Below are 20,553 nucleotides of genomic sequence, written 5' to 3'. Positions count from 1 at the left end.
TGGAGATGCAGGAAGGGGCAGTTGGCTCACAAATCGAGAGAGTTTGTAGAGAGTATGAAAGGAAGGATAGGCAGGTGATCGAGAAGGGATGCACTCAGACTGATGGATTGAGATGTGTCTGTCTTAATGCAAGGAATATCATGAACAAAGCGGATGAGCTTGGAGCGTGAATCAGTACTTGGAGCTATGATGTTGTGGCCATTACAGAGACTTGGATGGCTCGTGGCAGGAACGACTACTTAGAGCGCCGGGCTTTAGATGTTTCAGAAATGGCAGGGAGGGAGGCAAAAGAGGTGGGGCGTGACACTGCTGATCAGAGATAGTGTCACGGCTGCAGAAAAGGAGGAAGTCATAGAGGGATTGTCTACGGAGTCTCTGTGGGTGGAAGTTAGAAACAGGAAGGGGTCAATTTGGAGAGGCATAATATAATTAGGAATAATCAGCATGGCTTTGTCAAAGGTAGATCGTGCCTTACCAGCCTGATTGAATTTTTTGAGGATGTGATTAAACACATTGATGAAGATACAGAGTGGTGAGTATGTGGAATGGACTGCTGGTGATGGTGGTGGAGGCAGATACGATAAGGTCTTTTAAGAGACTCCTGGATAGGTACATGGAACTTAGAAAAATAGAGGGCTATGGGTAGCCTAGGTAATGTCTAAAGTAAGTACATGTTTGGCACAGCATTGTTGGCCGAAGGGCCTGTATTGTGCTGTAGGTTTTCTATGTTTCTATGTTTGTAACTTACCAACCACTGAGGTAAGACTCACTGGTTTGTAATTTCCTGGGCTATCCCTACTCCCTGTCTTGAATAAGGGAACAACATCCGCAACCCTCCAATCCTCCGGAACCTCTCCCATCCCCATTGATGATGCAAAGATCATCGCCAGAGGCTCAGAAATCTCCTCCCTTGCCTCCACAGTAGCCTGGGGTATATCTCATCTGGTCCCAGTGACTTATCCAACTTGATGCTTTCCAAAATCTCCAGCATATCCTCTTTCTTAATGTCTATATGCTCAAGCTTTTCAGTCTGCTGTAAGTCATTCCTATAATTGCCAAAGCCCTTTTCTATAGATCACTATCTCCAAAATGCTCTCCCACTGAGAGATCTGACACCTGACCAGGTTCACTTCCCAATACCAGATCAAGTACAGCCTCTCCTCTTGTAGGCTTTTCTACATATTGTGTCAGGAAACCTTCCTGAGCACACCTATCAAACTCCACCCCATCTAAACCCCTTGCTCAAGGGAGATGCCAATCAATTTTAATGGCAGAATATATTATTAATGGTAAGACTCTTGGCAGTGTGAAGCTTAGGGTCTGAGTCCATAGGATACTCAAAGCTGCTGTGCAGGTTGACTCTGTGGTTAAGAAGGCATACGGTACATTGACCTTCACCAATCGTGGGATTGGGTTGAAGCGCCGAGAGGTAATGTTGCAGCTATATAGGACCCTGGTCAGACCCCACTTGGAGTACTGTGCTCAATTTTGGTCGCCTCACTATAGGAAGGTCATGGAAACAATAGAAAGGGTGCAGAGGAGAGGTTGCCTGGATTGGGGAGCATAACTTATGAGAATAGCTTGAGTGAACTTGGCCTTTTCTTCTTGGAGTGACGGAGGATGAGAGGTGACCTGATAGAGGTGTATAAGATGATGAGAGGCATTAATCATGTGGATAGTCAGAGGCTTCTCCCCAGGGCTGAAATGGCTGGCGCGAGAGGGCACAGTTTTAAGCTGCTTGGAAGTAGGTACAGAGGAGATGTCGGGGGTAAGTTTTTCACGCAGAGAGTGGTGAGTGTGTGGAATGGGCTGCTGGCAACGGTGGTGGAGGCGGATACGATAGGGTCTTTTAAGAGACTTTTGGATAGGTACATGGAGCTTAGAAAAATAGAGGGCTATGGGTAAAGCCTAGATAATTCTAAAGTAGGAACATGTTCGGCACAGCTTTGTGGGCCGAAGGGCCTGTATTGTGCTGTATGTTTTCTATGTTTCTAATATTGGGGAAATTAAAATCTCCCATCACAACAACCCTGTTATTATTCCACCGTTCCAGAATCTTTCTCTCTATCTGCTCCTCGATGTCCCTGTTACTGTTGGGTGGTCTATAAAAAACACCCAGTAGAGTTATTGACCCCTTCCTGTTTCTAACTTCCACCCACAGAGACTCAGTAGAACAATCCCTCCATGACTTCCTCCTTTTCTGCAGCCGTGACACTATCTCTGATCAACAGTGCCACACCCCACCTCTTTTGCCTCCCTTCCTGTCCTTTCTGAAAGATCTAAAGTCTGGCACTCTAAGTAGCCATTCCTGCCCCTAAGCCATCCAAGTCTCTATAATGGTCACAACTTCTTAGATTCTAGTACCAACTCACCCTCTAAACTCATCCGCTTTGTTCATGATACTCCTTGCATTAAAATAGACACATCTCAAACCATCAGTCTGAACGTATTCTCTCTCTATAACCTGCCTATCCTCCTTCTCACACTGCCTACAAGCTTTCTCTATTTGTGAGCCAAACGCCCCTTCCTCTGTCTCTTCAGTTTGGTTCCCACCCCCCAGCAATTCTAGTTTAAACTCTCCCCAAAAGCCTTAGCAAACCTCCCTGCCAGGATATTGGTCCCCCTTGGATTCAAGTGCAACCCGTCCTTTTTGTACAGGTCACTCCTGCCCCAAAAAAGGTCCCAATGATCCAGAAATCTGAATCCCTGCCCTCTGTTCCAATCCCTCAGTCACACATTTATCCTCCACCTCATTCTATTCCTATACTCACTGTCACGTGACACAGGCAGTAATCCCGAGATTACTACCTTTGTGGTCCTGCTTCTCAGCTTCTTTTCTAACTCCCTGTAGTCTGCTTTCAGGAACTCCTCCCTTTTCCTACCTACGTCGTCAGTACCAATATGTACCACGACCTCTGGCTGTTCACCTTCCCACTTCAGGATATTGTGGACATTATCAGAAACATCCTGGACCCTGGTACATGGGAGGCAAACTACCATCGTGTTTCTTTCCTGTGTCCACAGAATCACCTGTCTGACCCCCTAACTATAGAGTTTCCTATCACTGCTGCCATTCTCTTCCTTTCCCTACCCTTCTGAGCCACAGCGCCAGACTCTGTGCCAGAGGTATGGCCACTGTTGCTTCCCTCAGGTAGGTTGTGCCCCCAGCAGTACTCAAGCAGGAGTACTTATTGTTAATGGGGACAGCCACAGGGGTACTCTTTAGTATCTGCCTCTTGCCCCTCCCTCTCCTGACTGTTACACACTTATCTGTCTCCCGAGGCCCCAGTGTGACTACTTGCCTATAGATCTTCTCTTTCCCTGACCAGACGAAGGTCATTGAGCTGCAGCTCCAGATCCCCAACCCGGTCCCTCAGGAGCTGCAGCTCGACGCACCTGGTGCAGATGTGGCTGTCTGGGATGCTGGGAGTCTCCCGGATATCCCACATCCGGCACCAAGTATAGAACACCAGCCTCATTCACATACTTCCTATTCCTATTCTTCACAAGAAACTTACATTGCCTCGACCCATTATCGCCGAAGCCCCGTTGAGCCAAAGCCCTCTTGCTCTGACTCCCTCTACTCCAGCACCCATTCTATAAAGGTGTCTTCTTTTTAAATTCTTTCCGCAGGTCTAACTGGCTGATGTCTACGCACCTGCGCAGTCATGCCTCAGTCAAATCGCTGAAGAAAAAACTGATCTCCTTTTAAATTCTTCCCACCAGTCTAGCTCGCTGACGTCCACACGTCTGCGCAAGTGTGCCTCGATCGAACGGCTGAAGACAAAATTATCTCTTTTTAAATTCTTCCCGCAGGTCTGGAGGCTTTGCTCCCAGCAAAGCATTACAAATGCCCTGAACTTTTTCTGGATGCCATCAAGGACATATATACAGAAGGGTGCTGGAACAGGGCCAGTAACTTTCTGGGACTCTGCAGTTCACGTTCTGTGTGCTATTTGTTTACTTTTTCATTATTTGCACAATTTGTCCTCTTTTACACTTGGGGATATTTGTCAGGGTTAGTTGTGTGTGGAGCTTATTGTGTACTGCCGGGAGGGGTGGTAGATATGCATACATTAGGGGCATTGAAACATCTCTGAAACAGGCACATGGATTGTAGAAAAATGGAAAGGTCAGATTGATTTTAGGGGCAAGATATACCAGCTGGTTGAGTAATGTCACAGCAACAACCTGGCACTCAATGTCAGTAAGGTGAAAGAGCTGATTGTGGACTTCAGGAAGGGTAAGAGAGAAACATAGAAACATAGAAAATAGGTGCAGGAGTAGGCCATTCGGCCCTTCGAGCCTGCACCGCCATTCAGTATGATCATGGCTGATCATCCAACTCAGAACCTTGTACCAGCCTTCCCTCCATACCCCCTGATCCCTTTAGCCACAAGGGCCATATCTAACTCCCTCTTAAATATAGCCAATGAACTGGCCTCAACTGTTTCCTGTGGCAGAGAATTCCACAGATTCACCGCTTTCAGATGAAGGAACACATGACAATCTTCACAGAGGGATCAGAAGTGGAGAGAGTGAGCAGCGTCAAGTTCCTGGGCATCAGGATCTCTGAGGCTCTAACCTGGTCCCAACATGCCGATGCAGCTACAAAGAAGGTAAGACAGTGGCAATATTTCATTAGGAGTTTGAGGAGATTTGGTATGTCACCTAAAACACTCAAAAACTTCTGTAGGTGTACCATGGAGAGCATTCTGACAGTCTGCATCACTGTCTGGTATGGGGGAGGGGGTGGTGGTGTGGTGTGGGGGTTCTACTGCTCTGGATTGAAAGAAGCTGTAGAAAGTTGTAAAATGAGTCATCTCCATCTTGGGCACTACCCTCTGTAGTATCCAAGACATCTTCAGGGAGTGGTGTCTCAGAAAGGCAGCGTCCATTATTAAGGACCTCCAGCACCCAGGGCATGCCCTTTTCTCACTGTTACCATCAGGAAGGAGGTACAGAAGCCTGAAGGCACACACTCAGTGATTCAGGAACAGCTTCTTCCCCTCTGCCATCTAATTTCTAGACCCATGAACACTACCGCACTTGCATTATTTCTGTTTTTGCACTATTTTTAATTTAACTATTTAATATACATATACGTACTTACTGCAATTGATTTACTTTTTTTGATATTTATCATGCATTGCCTTGTACTGCTGCCACTAAGTTAACAAATTTCGCAACATACACCGGTGATATTAAACCTGATTCTGGTTCTGATCTTACAGCAGACATCCCACCTCTCCTGGAACCTCTGGAAGTCTCCTGCATATTGATAGCGGCTCCCTGATGCCCGCAAATTATATACAATATCCCAGAAATCGATTTTTTTGAGAGGGAGAGGGAGAGGGAGAGGAAGAGGAAGAGCAAGAGTGAGAGGAGCACCCGGATTGGTCTTTCTTCGTGCTAAGTAGACCTACCAGTTTTCTCTGTGGGCGGGCTTTACAGTTGACATCTCTCTCTCTCTCTCTCTCTTTCATTGTCCATGAGTTCAGTTTAGTGTCCTGCTGCGCCATAGCAGAGTGTTCCAAAAAAAGAAAATATAAAATGTACTTCTCCCCAGACTACACTAAAGTGTACTCCTGCCTAATAGGGGTCAAAAATGATGACAGTGTTGCTCGCTGCACTGTTTGCAACAGTGACTTTTCTATTGCCCATGGTGGGTTAAATGACCGTAAAATACATGTTGAGGTGACTTTAAAAGTGTCATTCATTCATCAGCATAGCTAACGTTATTTAAACTAGCTGGCTAGCTGCTAAGGAGCTACGCTATTGATGTCCCACGTGATGAGGCCAAACTCCCTGTAGACTTGCTTAAAGTTGTAATAGAATAAAAAAAAACGACTCCATGATAATGTATTATAAGCAATACACATCAAAGTTGCTGGTGAACGCAGCAGGCCAGGCAGCATCTCTAGGCAGAGGTACAGTCGACGTTTCAGGCTGAGATCCTTCGTCAGGATTAACCGAAGGAAGAGTTAGTAAGAGATTTGAAAGTGGGAGGGGGAGGGGGAGATCCAAAATGATAGGAGAAGACAGGAGGGGGAGGGATGGAGCCAAGAGCTGGACAGTTGATTGGCAAAGGGGATATGAGAGGATCATGGGACAGGAGGTCCAGATAGCTGTGAGAGTCAGTGGCTTATAGTAGACATCAGTGGATAAGCTGTCTCCAGAGACAGAGACAGAAAGATCTAGAAAGGGGAGGGAGGTGTCGGAAATGGACCAGGTAAACTTGAGGGCAGGGTGAAAGTTGGAGGCAAAGTTAAAAAAGTCAACGAGCTCAGCATGCGTGCAGGAAGCAGCGCCAATGCAGTCGTCGATGTAGCAAAGGAAAAGTGGGGGACAGATACCAGAACAGGCACGGAACATAGATTGTTCCACAAAGCCAACAAAAAGGCAGGCATAGCTAGGACCCATACGGCTGCCCATAGCTACACCTTTAGTTTGGAGGAAGTGGGAGGAGCCAAAGGAGAAATTATTAAGAGTAAGGACTAATTCCGCTAGACAGAGCAGAGTGGTAGTAGAGGGGAACTGATTAGGTCTGGAATCCAAAAAGAAGTGGAGGGCTTTGAGACCTTCCTGATGGGGGATGGAAGTATATAAGGACTGGACATCCATGGTGAAAATAAAGCAGTGGGGGCCAGGGAACTTAAAATCATCAAAAAGTTTAAGAGCGTGAGAAGTGTCACGAACATAGGTAGGAAAGGATTGAACAAGGGGGATAAAACCGTGTCGAGGTATGCAGAAACGAGTTCGGTGGGGCAGGAGCAAGCTGAGACAATAGGTCTGCCAGGACAGGCAGGTTTGTGGATCTTGGGTAGGAGGTAGAAACGGGAAGTGCAGGGTGTGGGAACTATAAGGTTGGTAGCGGTGGATGGGAGATCCCTTGAGCGGATAAAGTTGGTGATGGGGTGGGAGACAATGGCCTGGTGCTCCTTAGTGGGGTCACGATCATGGGGTAAATAAGAGGAGGCATCTGCGAGTTGTCGCTGTGCCTCGGCAAGGTAGAGGTCAGTATGCCAGACTACAAAAGCACCCCCCTTATCGGCGGGTTTAATAATAAGGTTAGGATTAGTGCGGAGGGAGTGGAGAGCAGAGTGTTCTGAAGGAGTGAGGTTGGAATGGGAACAAGGTGCGGTGAAGTCGAGACGGTTGATATAATATAAGTACATATTTTAATGTCACATTTTCTGCATATACCCAACTTGGTTTACAAAATCACTAAACAAAGTATTACATACACCCTTGGAGGTCGACCGGGGTGGGGGTGGGGTTCGGCGGTGCTACCTCCCTGAAATGAATTTTTGCAGGGTGGGATGTCTGTTACAGTAAGTTAAAAGGGCCTGTACTGTGCTTTATGTTCTGTGTTATGTTCTGTGTTCATTAATTAAGACCATAAGATGTAGGAGCAGAATTAGGCCATTTAGCCCATCGGGTCTGCTGTGCCATTTCACCATGGAGAATCAATTTCCCTCTCAGCCCCAATCTCCTGCCTTCTCCCCATGTTCCTTCACACTCTGAGCAATCAAGAATCTATCAGCCTCTGCATTAAATATACCGAACGATCCAGCCTCCACAGTTGCCTGTGGGAACTAATTCCACACATTCAACATTCTCTGGCTAAAGAAATTCCTCCTTTTCTCCATTGTAAATAGACATCCCTCTATTCTGAGGCTGTGTCCTCTGGTCTTAGACTCTCCCACCATAAGGAACATCCTCTCCACATCCACTCTATCGAGGCTTTTCACCATTTGATAGTAGTAAGTAGTGCAAAAACAGAGCAAAATACAGAGGTAGTGTTCATGGGTTCGTGGTCCATTCAGAAATCTGATTGCAGTGGGGGAAGAAGCTGGTCCTGAATGAATGTCAACAATTCTTCAAATATCTTCTCTCCCACTTTAGCTGGAGCTGGTCTAGATATTTTTTTGATTGAATTGTAATTGTTTGCAGCAAACAAAAGCTAGTAACGAGATTTCTTTAGTTACTTATGGAAAACAAGTGATCCGTTGTTTCAGTTTATTCAACACATGGCTTGGTTGAACTAATCTAAGTAACCAATTCAAGATTGTTTAATGCATTTCCAGTACACAAGCCTAAAGGAGAATGAAATAATTGTTACTTCGGATCTGATGCAGTACAAAAAAAAACACAGTAAGATAAGGAACACAATAATAATTTTAAAAAGCACATCAAGCATAATTACTCAAGATAGCTTATGTACATATTTAATTATTTTAGTGATGCAGTACAGGTAGCCCTTCTGGCCCCAGAAACCCCCAATATACCCCATTATCCTAACCCCATATTTACAACGGCCAATTGACCTACCTGATATGTCTTTGCACTGTGGGCGGAAACTGGAGCACCAGGGGGAGTCCCACGCATTCCATAAGACCAGCAAACCACAAGATATAGGAGCAGAATTAGTCCCATCGAGTCTGCTCCACCATTTTATCATGGCTGATCCAATTTTCCTCTCAGCCCCAATCTCCTGCCTTCTCCTCGTATCCCTTCATGCCCTGACCAATCAGGAACCTATCATCCTCTGCCTTAAATATACCCAATGACTTGGCCTCCCCAGCTGCCTGTGGCAATGAATTCCACAGATTCACCACCCTCTGGCTAAAGAAATACCTCCTCATCTCAGCTCTAACAAGACGCCCCTGTATTCTGAGGCTGTGTCCTCTGGTCTTAGGCTCTCCGACCGCAGGAAACTCTGGTTCCACGGGACTCTTTATAGACTGGCACCAGAATTGAACTCTGAACTCTGAACTCCGGAATGGCCTGAGCTTAAAGAGCATTGCACTAACCACTGCACTATTACAGCTACCCTGGTGCAATACAGTAGATTGATTGTGAGTCTGTAAAGTGAATAAAGCATTCAGCAGAAAAACTGGATTCTTTTGACCCATCTTGCCTGGCAGGTTTTTGCTGTGACGTACCAATACAATGGCAAATAAAGTTCAGCTCAAATCTCAGTAAAGTTCCAAAACTAAGTCCACAAGATACCATCAAAAATAAACAATACTGACTCTGAAAACAGCAGGGTTAATCCTTGCTGCTTATTGTTGCTGATTTCAGTTCAGAACCTGTAAAAGTTGAGTAATTCAAATTCCAAGTAAATTTATTGGCAGAGTATGTATACCCCATCCAACCTTGAGATTTGTCTTCTTGCAAGCTGCCGCAAAACAAAGAAATACAAGGGAACCCACAACAAACCACACCCAACAAAGACCGACAAACATCCAATGTGCAAAAGTGAACAAACCATGCAAATAATAAAAAAGTAAACAAATAAAACATGGAACAAAAGCTGCAGAGTCCCCAAAAATGAGTCCACATCCGCAGAGACCCTGAAAGTGAGTCCACGGGCCGCAGAGACCCTGAAAGTGAGTCCACGGGCCGCAGAGACCCTGAAAGTGAGTCCACAGGCCGCAGAGACCCTGAAAGTGAGTCCACGGGCCGCAGAGACCCTGAAGGTGAGTCCAGGGGCCGCAGAGACCCTGAAAGTGAGTCCACGGGCCGCAGAGACCCTGAAGGTGAGTCCACGGGCCGCAGAGACCCTGAAGGTGAGTCCACAGGCCGCAGAGACCCTGAAAGTGGGTCCACAGGCCGCAGAGACACTGAAAGTGAGTCCAAAGGCCGCAGAGACCCTGAAAGTGAGTCCACAGGTCACAGAGACCCTGAAAGTGGGTCCACAGGCCACAGAGACCCTGAAAGTGGGTCCACAGGCCACAGAGACCCTGAAAGTAAGTCCACAGGCTGCAGAGACACTGAAAGTAAGTCCACAGGTCACAGAGACCCTGAAGGTGAGTCCACAGGCCGCAGAGACCCTGAAAGTGAGTCCACAGGCTGCAGAGACCCTGAAGGTGAGTCCACAGGCCGCAGAGATCCTGAAAGTGGGTCCACAGGCCGCAGAGACCCTGATAGTGAGTCCACAGGCCGCAGAGAACATGAAAGTGAGTCCACAGGTCACAGAGACCCTGAAGGTGAGTCCACAGGGTGCAGAGACCCTGAAAGTTAATCCACAGGCCGCAGAGACTGTGGTAAACCATATATATATGTTGTAACTGGGTTAACTGTCTGGACACGCCCCTCTGCTGACTGCCCCGTGGCTCCTCCCACAGTGTCCTGTATAAAGGTGTTTTGCCTTGCCCCTCCCCCTCAGTCCGAAGGGCAGACACTCACCGTGGAGGTCGTGGAGGTCGTATTGCACAGCAAATAAAAGCCTTTCAGTATTTTACCAAACGTCAGTCTTTTGGAGTTATTGAAGGTACTTCAATTTTATTCACTGTACATTTTAAAGCATGGAACATGCACTGAGACCAGACAAATTAGACCTCGATCCACAAACGCCAGAAGCTGGAAAGGCTTTCGAACTCTGGCTGGCCTGCTTCGAAGCGTATCTAGAGGAGATTAAAGCGACCGACCCAGTAGCGAAGCAGAGAGTTCTACTCTCCAGGGTCAGTCCACGGGTCTATTCGCTGATCAGAGACCAGCCGAGCTACGACGACGCGATGAGCGCACTCAAAAGACAATACCTGCGGCCGATGAACAGCGTCTATGCTCGGCACCGCTTAGCGACACAGCAACAGCGGCCCGGGGAATCGAGTGCTGAGTTTGTCCGGGCACTACAGACGCTCGTGCGAGCCTGCAATTGCCAGGAGCTGACGGCGGCGCAGCATGCAGAGCTCCTAGTGAGAGACGTCTTCGTCATGGGGACCAGGTCAGCGTATGTGCGCCAGCGGCTGCTGGAAAAAGCCAATCTTACCCTAAGTTCAGCGATCGAGCTGTCCAATATGCTGGAGGCTGCTCTGCACAACTCTGAGGCTCTCCAGGCACGCGATCCCCCGATGGCCTGGTGGGCGCCGCACACCCCGCAACCCACCAGTGAATCGACCTTGGCTGCCGCCAATCGTGAGTCCACGAAGTGCTACTTCTGCGGACTGGAGAAGCACCCCTGGAAACGCTGCCTGGCCCGACAAGCTACCTGCTTCAGCTGCGGAAAGAAGGGCCACTTCGCCAAGGTCTGTAAGTCAAAACCGCGAGCGGGATTGAGCAGCACCGCGTGCAAGACGTGGGGGTCGCCATCTTGCCTGCTGCCATCTTCCCTGCACACCGCCACCACGTGCGAGACATGGGGGCAGCCATCTTGGTCAGCGCCACCTCCCACTGCCTATGACCAACGGGTGCTCACAGGGCACCCCACCGCGCCAGACCAAGACAGCGACCCAACACTGGCTTCCGTGACCTTCGACCAAAGCGCTCCCCACCAGCTCGCAAGGTCAATGATGGACATCCTGGTGGAGGGGCGCAGGACAAGCTGCCTGTTTGACACAGGCAGCACGGAGAGTTTTATCCACCCGGACACGGTGCAGCGTTGTGGACTCGTGATACGGCCGGTAAGTCAGAAGGTCACCATGGCTTCCGGGTCGCATACAACAGACATCCGGGGGGGTTGTGTAGCGACGCTAGTGGTGCAGGGCACAGAATATCGGGACTTTACGTTACTGGTTATGCCTCAACTGTGTGCCCCTGTGCTATTGGGGCTCGACTTCCAGAGCCACCTGAAAAGCATGACAATGGAGTATGATGGGCCCCTCCCACCAATTACTGTTGTAAATCCCCAGTTTTGTAGAGATATGTCACGTATCCCGCTACTGACCACACACACACACCGACCCGCACATCCCACCCAACACCATGCCAACTGCCACACTACTGACACCACTTGCGGCCTCTCCACCCTCAGGATCCCTCCCCCACCGCTGTTTGCCAACCTGACCCCCGACTGTAAACCTGTGGCAACTAAGAGCAGGAGGTGCAACGCGGGGGACAGAGCCTTCATTAAGTCGGAGGTGCAGCGGCTGCTCAGGGAGGGGGTCATTGAGGCAAGCACAAGTCCTTGGAGGGCGCAGATGGTTGTTGTTTGGAACGGGGAGAAGAATAGGATGGTCGTGGACTATAGCCAGACCATCAATAGGTTCACGCAGCTCGACGCATACCCTGTACCCCACATCGCGGATATGGTCAATCAGATAGCACAGTACAAGGTGTACCCGACCATAGACCTAAAATCCGCTTACCATCAGCTCCCCATCCGCTGGGAGGACCGCCCTTACACTGCCTTCGAGGCGGACGGCAGGCTTTATCAATTCCTGCGCGTCCCCTTCGGTGTCACGAATGGTGTATCTGTCTTCCAGAGGGCAATGGACCGGCTGGTGGACCAGTGCCAACTGAAGGCCACGTTCCCATATCTGGATAACATCACCATCTGCGGTCAGGACCAACAGGATCACGACAACAACCTCCAAAAATTTCTCCAAGCGGCCAAAGCTTTCAACCTCACCTATAACAAGGACAAGTGTGTGTTCGGGACCACCTGACTTGCTATCCTTGGGTGTGTCGTGGAGAATGGAGTCATTGGCCCTGACCCCGACCGTATGCGCCCCCTGTTGGAACTCCCTCTTCCCAACACCCTCAGAGCCCTCAAAAGGTGCCTGGGCTTCTTTTCATATTACGCCCAATGGGTCTCTAAGTACGCAGACAAGGCCTGCCCCCGGTCAAGTCCACCACATTCCCCCTCTCAGCCGAGGCCCGCGTGGCCTTCAGCCACATAAAAGGGGACATTGCCAAAGCAGCAATGCATGCGGTGGACGAGGCCATTCCCTTCCAAGTAGAGAGTGACAACTCTGACTTTGCACTGGCTGCTACCCTCAACCAGGTGGGAAGACCAGTGGTGTTCTTCTCCCGTACTCTTCAAGGCCCTGAAATTCGGCACTCTGCGGTAGAGAAAGAGGCCCAGGCCATAGTGGAAGCTATTAGGCACTGGAGGCACTATCTCTCCGGCAAAAGGTTCACCCTGCTAACTGTTCAGCGCTCAGTCACATTCATGTTTAATAATCAGCAGCGGAGCAAAATCAAAAATGATAAAATTCTGAGGTGGAGAATCGAACTGTCCACCTACAACTATGACATCATATACAGGCCTGGGAAGCTCAACGAGCCCTCCGATGCCCTATCCCGGGGAACATGCGCCAGCGCGCAGATCGACCGGCTATACGCCCTACATGTAGATCTTTGCCACCCGAGGGTCACCCGGCTTTTCCACTTCGTGAAAGCCCGGAACCTGCCTTACTCCCTTGAGGAGATCAGGATGATGGCCAGGGACTGCCAAGTCTGCGCAGAGTGCAAACCGCACTTCTACCGACCCGAAAAGGCACCACTCATCAAGGCCACCCACCCTTTTGAGCGACTGAGTGTTGACTTTAAGGGCCCCCTTCCCTCCACCGACCGCAATGTGTACTTTCTTAACGTTATCAATGAGTACTCGCAGTTCCCCTTCGCCATCCCCTGCCCCGACACCACTACCACGTCAGTTATAAAAGCCCTACGCAAGCTCTTCACTCTGTTCGGATACCCATGCTATATCCACAGTGACAGAGGGTCCTCGTTTATGAGTGACGAGCTGCGCCAATACCTACTGGCTAGGGGAATTGCAACCAGTAGGACCACGAGCTATAATCCCCAGGGGAATGGACAGGTGGAGAAGGAGAATACCACGGTGTGGAAAGCCACACTCTTAGCCCTCAGGTCAAAGGGACTGCCGGTCTCCCGCTGGCAGGAGGTCCTTCCCGAGGCACTCCACTCCATCCACTCCCTGTTATGCACGGCCACCAATGCCACCCCTCATGAGCGACTCCTTTCTTTTCCCAGAAAATCAACCACTGGAACCACCCTACCAACTTGGCTGACATCCCCGGGGCCAGTGCTGCTCTGGAAACACGCGAGGAGCAATAAATACTCCCCGATAGTCGAAAGGGTTCACTTACTTCATGCGAACCCCCAGTATGCCTATATGGTTTTACCTGATGGGCGGGAGGGCCCCTACCCTGAACACTCCGTGGTGACTATTGACCCTGTACCCACCGATGTATGTACCCACGAGACACCGCGCACTCCAAGCCCTACACAGACACCACACGACACTCCCATACCGGGCGCGACGCACACGCACGAGGGATTAGCAACGCCTAACGTGCTGGCACCTCAAGTCAGGCCGGAGCCATCACAACCACCGTCGCCGATGTAATCACCACTGGTGCTACGTAGATCACAGCGACGGACTCGACCGCCTGATAGACTTAACCTGTAAATATACTTGTTGTAAATATTGTCAGTCACTTCACCCCGCGGGACTCTTTTTAAAAAAAGGAGGGGTGAATGTGGTAAACCATGTATATATGTTGTAACTCGGTTACTTGTCTGGACACGTCCCTCTGCTGACTGCCCCTGTGGCTTCTCCCACAGAGTCCTGTATAAAGGGATTTCACCTTGCCCCTCCCCCTCAGTCCGGGGCCAGACACTCACCGTGGTGGTCGTGGAGGTCGTGTTGTACAGCGAATAAAAGCCTTTTAGTATTTTACCAAACCTCAGTCTTTTGGAGTTATTGAAGGTGCTTCAGAGACCTTGAAAGTGAGACCACAGGCCGCAGAGACACCGAAAATGAGTCCACAGGCTGCAGAGACCCTGAAGGTGAGTCCACAGGCTGCAGAGACACTGATAGTGGGTCCACAGGCCGCAGAGACCCTGAAGGTGAGTCCACAGGCTGCAGAGACCCTGAAGGTGAGTCCCCAGGCCACAGAGACCCTGAAAGTGAGTCCACAGGCCGCAGAGACCCTGAATGTGGTTCCACAGGCCGCAGAGACCCTGAAAGTGAGTCCACGGGCCGCAGAGACCCTGAAAGTGAGTCCACAGGCTGCAGAGACACTGAAAGTGAGTCCACAGGCTGAAGGGTCAGTTCTGTGCTGAAGCTGGTTAAGTGGCTTCAAGAGCCCAATGGCTGAACATGGTAGCGTGAGGTGAGACCCAAGACTTGTCACACCTCCCACCCGATGGGAGAAAGTGAGAAGAGAGCGAGGATGGTCAAACATAGGCAGATGGGACCGGCTCAGATGGAGGGATCTTGGTTGGCATGGAGTAGTGAGCTGAACACTGGTTCATATTCCGACCTTGGGCCTCAATCCTTTCATGTGGCCTGGTCCACCCCAGCAATGGCCGCCCTGTCAGTGGCCAGCCTTCATCTTCAAGGTGTCATACCTGTATTCCCAGGAGTCAAATTTACTGAATCATAAAATCAGAAGTTTGTTTAGTTGATTCAAAAGTACTTCAGTTAAAGGGAAATCACAGCTGCAGATTGCAATGATCATAGAAATTCTCTCATGGTTTAATCATATGCTTTCCTGCACAAAACTATTTTCTGTCTTTGTCTGACCACTAGAAGGAGTCAATAATGCGTATCACAGCCTGGAATGGAGGCTCTAAAGCACAGGATCGCAAGAGACTGCAGAGGGCTGTAGACTCAGCCATTCCATCACAGGCACAAACAACTTCACCATCGAGGACGTCTTCAAAAGGCGATGTCTCAATTGAATTGAATTGTATTGACTTTATTGCGTACACCTTTGTAGCCTGGGGAAAAGTACACACTGAGGACAACAAAGACTTTTTCGGGTTTTAATTCCTTTATTGGTTTTCGATGTTTACGTGCCAGAAGAGGTCGCGAAACAAAACAAACTAATTTACAACCAGTTCTTGCTATTACAGTCTCAGTTTAACTTCCGATTCACACTCTTGTGTATGAACAGAATCGCGTATGCAGTATAAAAAAAACACCAGAACAAATCCGGTACAAATACGGTGGTGGCAATCCTGAAGGAACACAATACAGACAACATTAGAATCCCACCCACCCTGCATCTTAAACATAACAACGAAAAATGTAAGCGAATACATCTCATCTAAGACGTACATGCGTGCTGAACTCCCGAACAGAGACTAAACATTCATGCTATGCAGTTGCATTCACAATCAGTCCTGATACAATAAAGTTAGACAGAAGATACACTTTGGCACAACTTTTACAAGGTATTGCCTGCTAGTTAAATTACAGGAAGCCTGATGGTGAGAAACTTTGCCCAAGCCACGCGATCCAGCGTTGAGTCATTCAATCAAGAAAATCTAAAGCATCCACATGTAAAACATGTCAAACTACCAATATTCTCAATTTGCTAACAAGCATAAACGAATTCACATGGATATTGTCAATTAATGCTCACCTTTCCTCACCATGCCCAGCACACTCTGGGGGAGACCAGATTCCAACGCCCCACCAGCGTCTTCAGCAGAAACAAAATGGTCTCCCCACTATCCCGCATGTGCATAATGACATCACCGTCGCCCTTAAAGGCACAGACAACTATTCTAGCATTACCCGGATGGACGCCTAAGTACACTTTTAACGATACTGAATAAGATCCGACGGCCGGTTTCATCTTTCACACGTGTGGAGAAAAAATCTTTATGTTACATCTCCGTCTGAATGTGCAAATTATAGTCATTTGTAATAAATAGTATGTACAACAGAACAGGCAATATAGCATAGAAACACAATTGTATCAGCGGGAGTTCATCAGTCTGATGGCCTAGTGCAAGAAGCTGTTCTGGAGCCTGTTGGTCCTGGCTTTTACGCTGCGGTACCGTTTACCAAATGGTAGCAGCTGGAACAGTTTGTGGTTGGGGTGATTTGGGTTCCCAGTGATCCGTTGGGCCCTTTTTACAAACATGTCTTTGTAAATTTCCTGAATCGTGGGAAGTTCACATCTACAGATGCGCTGGGCTGTCCGCACCACTCTCTGCAGAGGCCTGAAGGCGACATCGATCATTAAGGACTCTTACCATTTAGGAGAAGCCCTCTTCTTGTTAGTACCATTGGGGAGGAGGTACAGGAGCCTGAAGACACACACTCAGAAATTTCAAAACAGCTTCTTCCCCTCCACCATCAGATTTCTGAATGGTCCATGAGCACTGCCTCACTATTCCTCCTTTGCACTATTTATTTATTTTGTAATTTTCATATTTTTATGTCTTGCACTGTATTACTGCCCCAAGATAACAAATTTCATAACATATCAAAGTTCAATGTAAATTTTATTATTAAAGTACCTATATGTCACCAAATTTGCTGACGATACATCCATTGTTGGTAGAATCTCAGATGGTGACGAGAGGCTATACAGGAGTGAGATATGCCAACTAGTGGAGTGGTGCTGCAGCAACAACCTGGCACTCAACGTCAGTAAGATGAAAGATCTGATTGTGGACTTCAGGAAGGGTAAGATGAAAGAACACATACCAATCCTCATAGAGGGGGCAGAAGTGGACAGAGTGAGCAGCTTCAAGTTCCTGGGTGTCAAGATCTCTGAGGACCTATCCTGGTCCCAACAAACTGATGTAGTCATAAAGAAGGCAAGACAGTGGCTATACTTTATTAGGAGTTTGAAGAGATTTGGCATGTCAACAAATACACTGAAAAACTTCTATAGTTGTACAATGGAGAGCATTCTGACAGGCTGCATCACTGGTATGGATGGGCTTCTGCACAGGACCGAAAGAAACTGCAGAAGGTTGTAAATCTAGTCAGCTCTATTTTGGGCACTAGCCTACAAAGTACCCAGGATATTTTTAGGAGGTGGTGTCTCAGAAAGTCAGCGTCCATTATTAAGAACCTCCAGCACGCAGGCATGCCCTTTTCTCACTGTTACCATCAGGTAGGAGGTACAGAAGCCTGAAGGCACACACTCAGCGATTCAGGAACAGTTTCTTCCCCTCTGCCATCTGATTCCTAAACGGACTTTGAAGCTTTGGACACTACCTCACTTTTTTTAATATACAGTATTTCTATTTTTGCACATTTTAAAAAATCTACCCAATGTATGTAATTGATTTACTTGTTTATTTATTATTATGTTTTATTTTATTTTTTATTATTATTTTTCTCTCTGCTAGATTATGTATTGCATTGAACTGCTGCTACTAAGTTAACAAATTTCACGTCACATGCTGGTGATAATAGCCCTGATTCTAAAATATAACCTCAAGATTCATTTTCTTGTGGGCATACTCAGCAAGTCTATAGAATAGTAACTATAACAGGATCAATGAAAGGCTGAGCACCTAGGGCATTCAACCAGAGTGCAGAAGACAATGAACCCCATAAATGCAAAAGAAAAATTAATAATAATAAATAAATAAGCTATAATTGTTGAGAACGTGAGATGAAGAGAGGTTGAAAGTGAGCCCTTTGGTTGTGGGAGCATTTCAGTGATGGCAAGTGAAGTTGAGTGAAGGTTAAAGAGTCTGATGGCTGAGGGGTAGTAACTATTCCTGATGGTATGATTCCTAAGGCTCTTCTACCTTCTTCCTGATTGCAGCAGTGAGAAGAGATCATGTCTTGGATGATAGAGGTCCCTGATGTTGCATGCTGTTTTCCTGCAACAATGCTTCGTGTAGATGTGCTCAATGGTGGGGAGAGCTGTACCCTTGATCCTACCTTTTGTAGGATTTCCCATTCTAGGGCATTGGTGTTTCCATACCAGGCTGTGATGCAGCCAGACAATATTCTCTCCAATACACATCTATAGGAGTTTGTCAAAGTTTTAGACATCACGCTTAATCTCTGCAAACTTGTAGTTGCTGATAATCAGGCTGATTTTGGTTCTGATTCTTCTGTCAGATTTCTAAATGGACAATGAACCCATGAACACCACCTCACTTTTTGAACAAGTTTTTTTTATTTCTTATTCTAACTTCTACTGATTTTTTTGTGCCTTGCATGGTACTGCTGCTGTAAAACAACAAACTTCAGAACATTCAGGACAAGTTTTTTTTCAAAAGTGTTGCTTTCTCAGAATTTTATTTTTGTTTATGATAGACCACTTGAGGCTGAACACATATCATTTCAGACTACTTGTATCATGTAGGAATTTGGAGAAGTGAGAAATTAACTTTTATTGAATATAAAGCATTTAGTTGCATAATGGTGCTGACACTCTGCCATAGTTCAACTAAGCTAAAAATGTTTTGCTGATGATTTTCATTTATAATCAGTGTCTGAGGCTTCTTGCTTCAGCGTCCAACAATAATCAGCCAGCTTTGATTGATTCCATTTGTCCTGATACTGTTTCTCCATGACCGCAACGTCTTGGGAAGAAACAAATATAAAAGTGGACCTTTCACCATGCTCACCACTGACTGCCAAGATTTGCTGAAAAGTAGTCTAAATGGGAATGCAGAAAATGAATCTTTAGTGACATGTTGCACTTCAGGGTTTTGTATGCTTGAAGCATTTTATCAACCAGCTGTGTGTAGTCTGGTGCTCTGTAGTTGCCAAGAAAGTTTTCAACAACATCCTTGAATCCCTTCTGTTGACCGTTCGTCAATGGAACTAGGTTAGGGAACACTACACAACTCATAATTAATTGAAGTTTGCACTTTATTGTCTCTGTACAAACAACAACGTAACTATGTTGACCCCGGGCCAAAAGCTTAGAACATGAATTCTACTGTTCCCCTCTTTACCAATAATAACTCGGACAACTTGTCCAATTTATAACACCGACATAGGGGATCTCTGTTGGCCAGATGATTGATTCCTTCTTCACCCGGCCCCTGGCATGGTGGTTCTTCCTTGTGGTGGTGGGTCTCTTGAGAGACTTATTGCTGATAGCGCATTTGAAGTGTCCACTTTTATATCTATTCCTTCCCAATTCAAATATTGCATTCCAGTGTCATTGGCTGTAGGTCATCCGATTGACCCTTAAACATGTTTTATTAGCTCTGCTCCAGGTCAGCATCCACTTATTGCCCTCTTCCCAGCAAGTGACAGCTCTTTGTCCTCTTCAGTAACCAGTTCAAATCACTCCAGGCAGGCACCAACCCCAACCCCAACATTCACAAACCTGCACATTATGTTAAATCAAAGAACACCTCACAAATAACTTGTTAATTGAAATGATCTCCAGCCCAGCAGATGACCTGAGACATCATTGTCTCTATTTTAAAACACAGAGAGCAAAGCAACTCCATCTGACAAAATGGAGGATGTAAAACAGTTCCACAAAATTGTAGTCTCTGTCTCCAGGCACATGGCAGGAACAAAGACAATTGCTCTGTCTCCTTCCATTGTCCTTAACCCATTCGAGTTCAACATTTTAAATCCGTCGTGGCCTATACTTCCATGGGACTTTCTCCAGGCCCAGGGGAAGTTCTTTAAATTGCCTGTCATTGATGACCTGTTTGATTTGTGGACCAACAAAATTGCCTTCCTTAATATTAGCATCAGTTATTCTGTCTTGAATTAAAAATTGAAATTATAAATATCGGCGATTTAAAAAAAAAGTTGCGTATATGGAAATTTCATGGTGATTTTCATGATCAGGAGCCCAACAAGCAGACGATACACCCAACAGTATTCAGGAAGCAAATCTTTGTTTTCCAGTGCAATAAGCTTGATTTTGACTCTGATTCCAACTGGGATTTCCAGAGTCTCAATGAAATCTCCACTTCAGAATCAGAATCACTTTATTGCCTGTAAGTGAAACATCCCAGAATTGATTGTGGTTCGGTGCCAAGCATAAAACACAGGATAATATCATTACAGACAACACAATAACATTCAACAATTCACAAGACAATTGTGCAAACAGC

This window comes from Mobula birostris, chromosome 2 (assembly GCF_030028105.1).
Source record: "Mobula birostris isolate sMobBir1 chromosome 2, sMobBir1.hap1, whole genome shotgun sequence".
NCBI lineage: Eukaryota > Metazoa > Chordata > Chondrichthyes > Myliobatiformes > Myliobatidae > Mobula > Mobula birostris.
Note: the sequence above shows the minus strand (reverse complement) of the source record.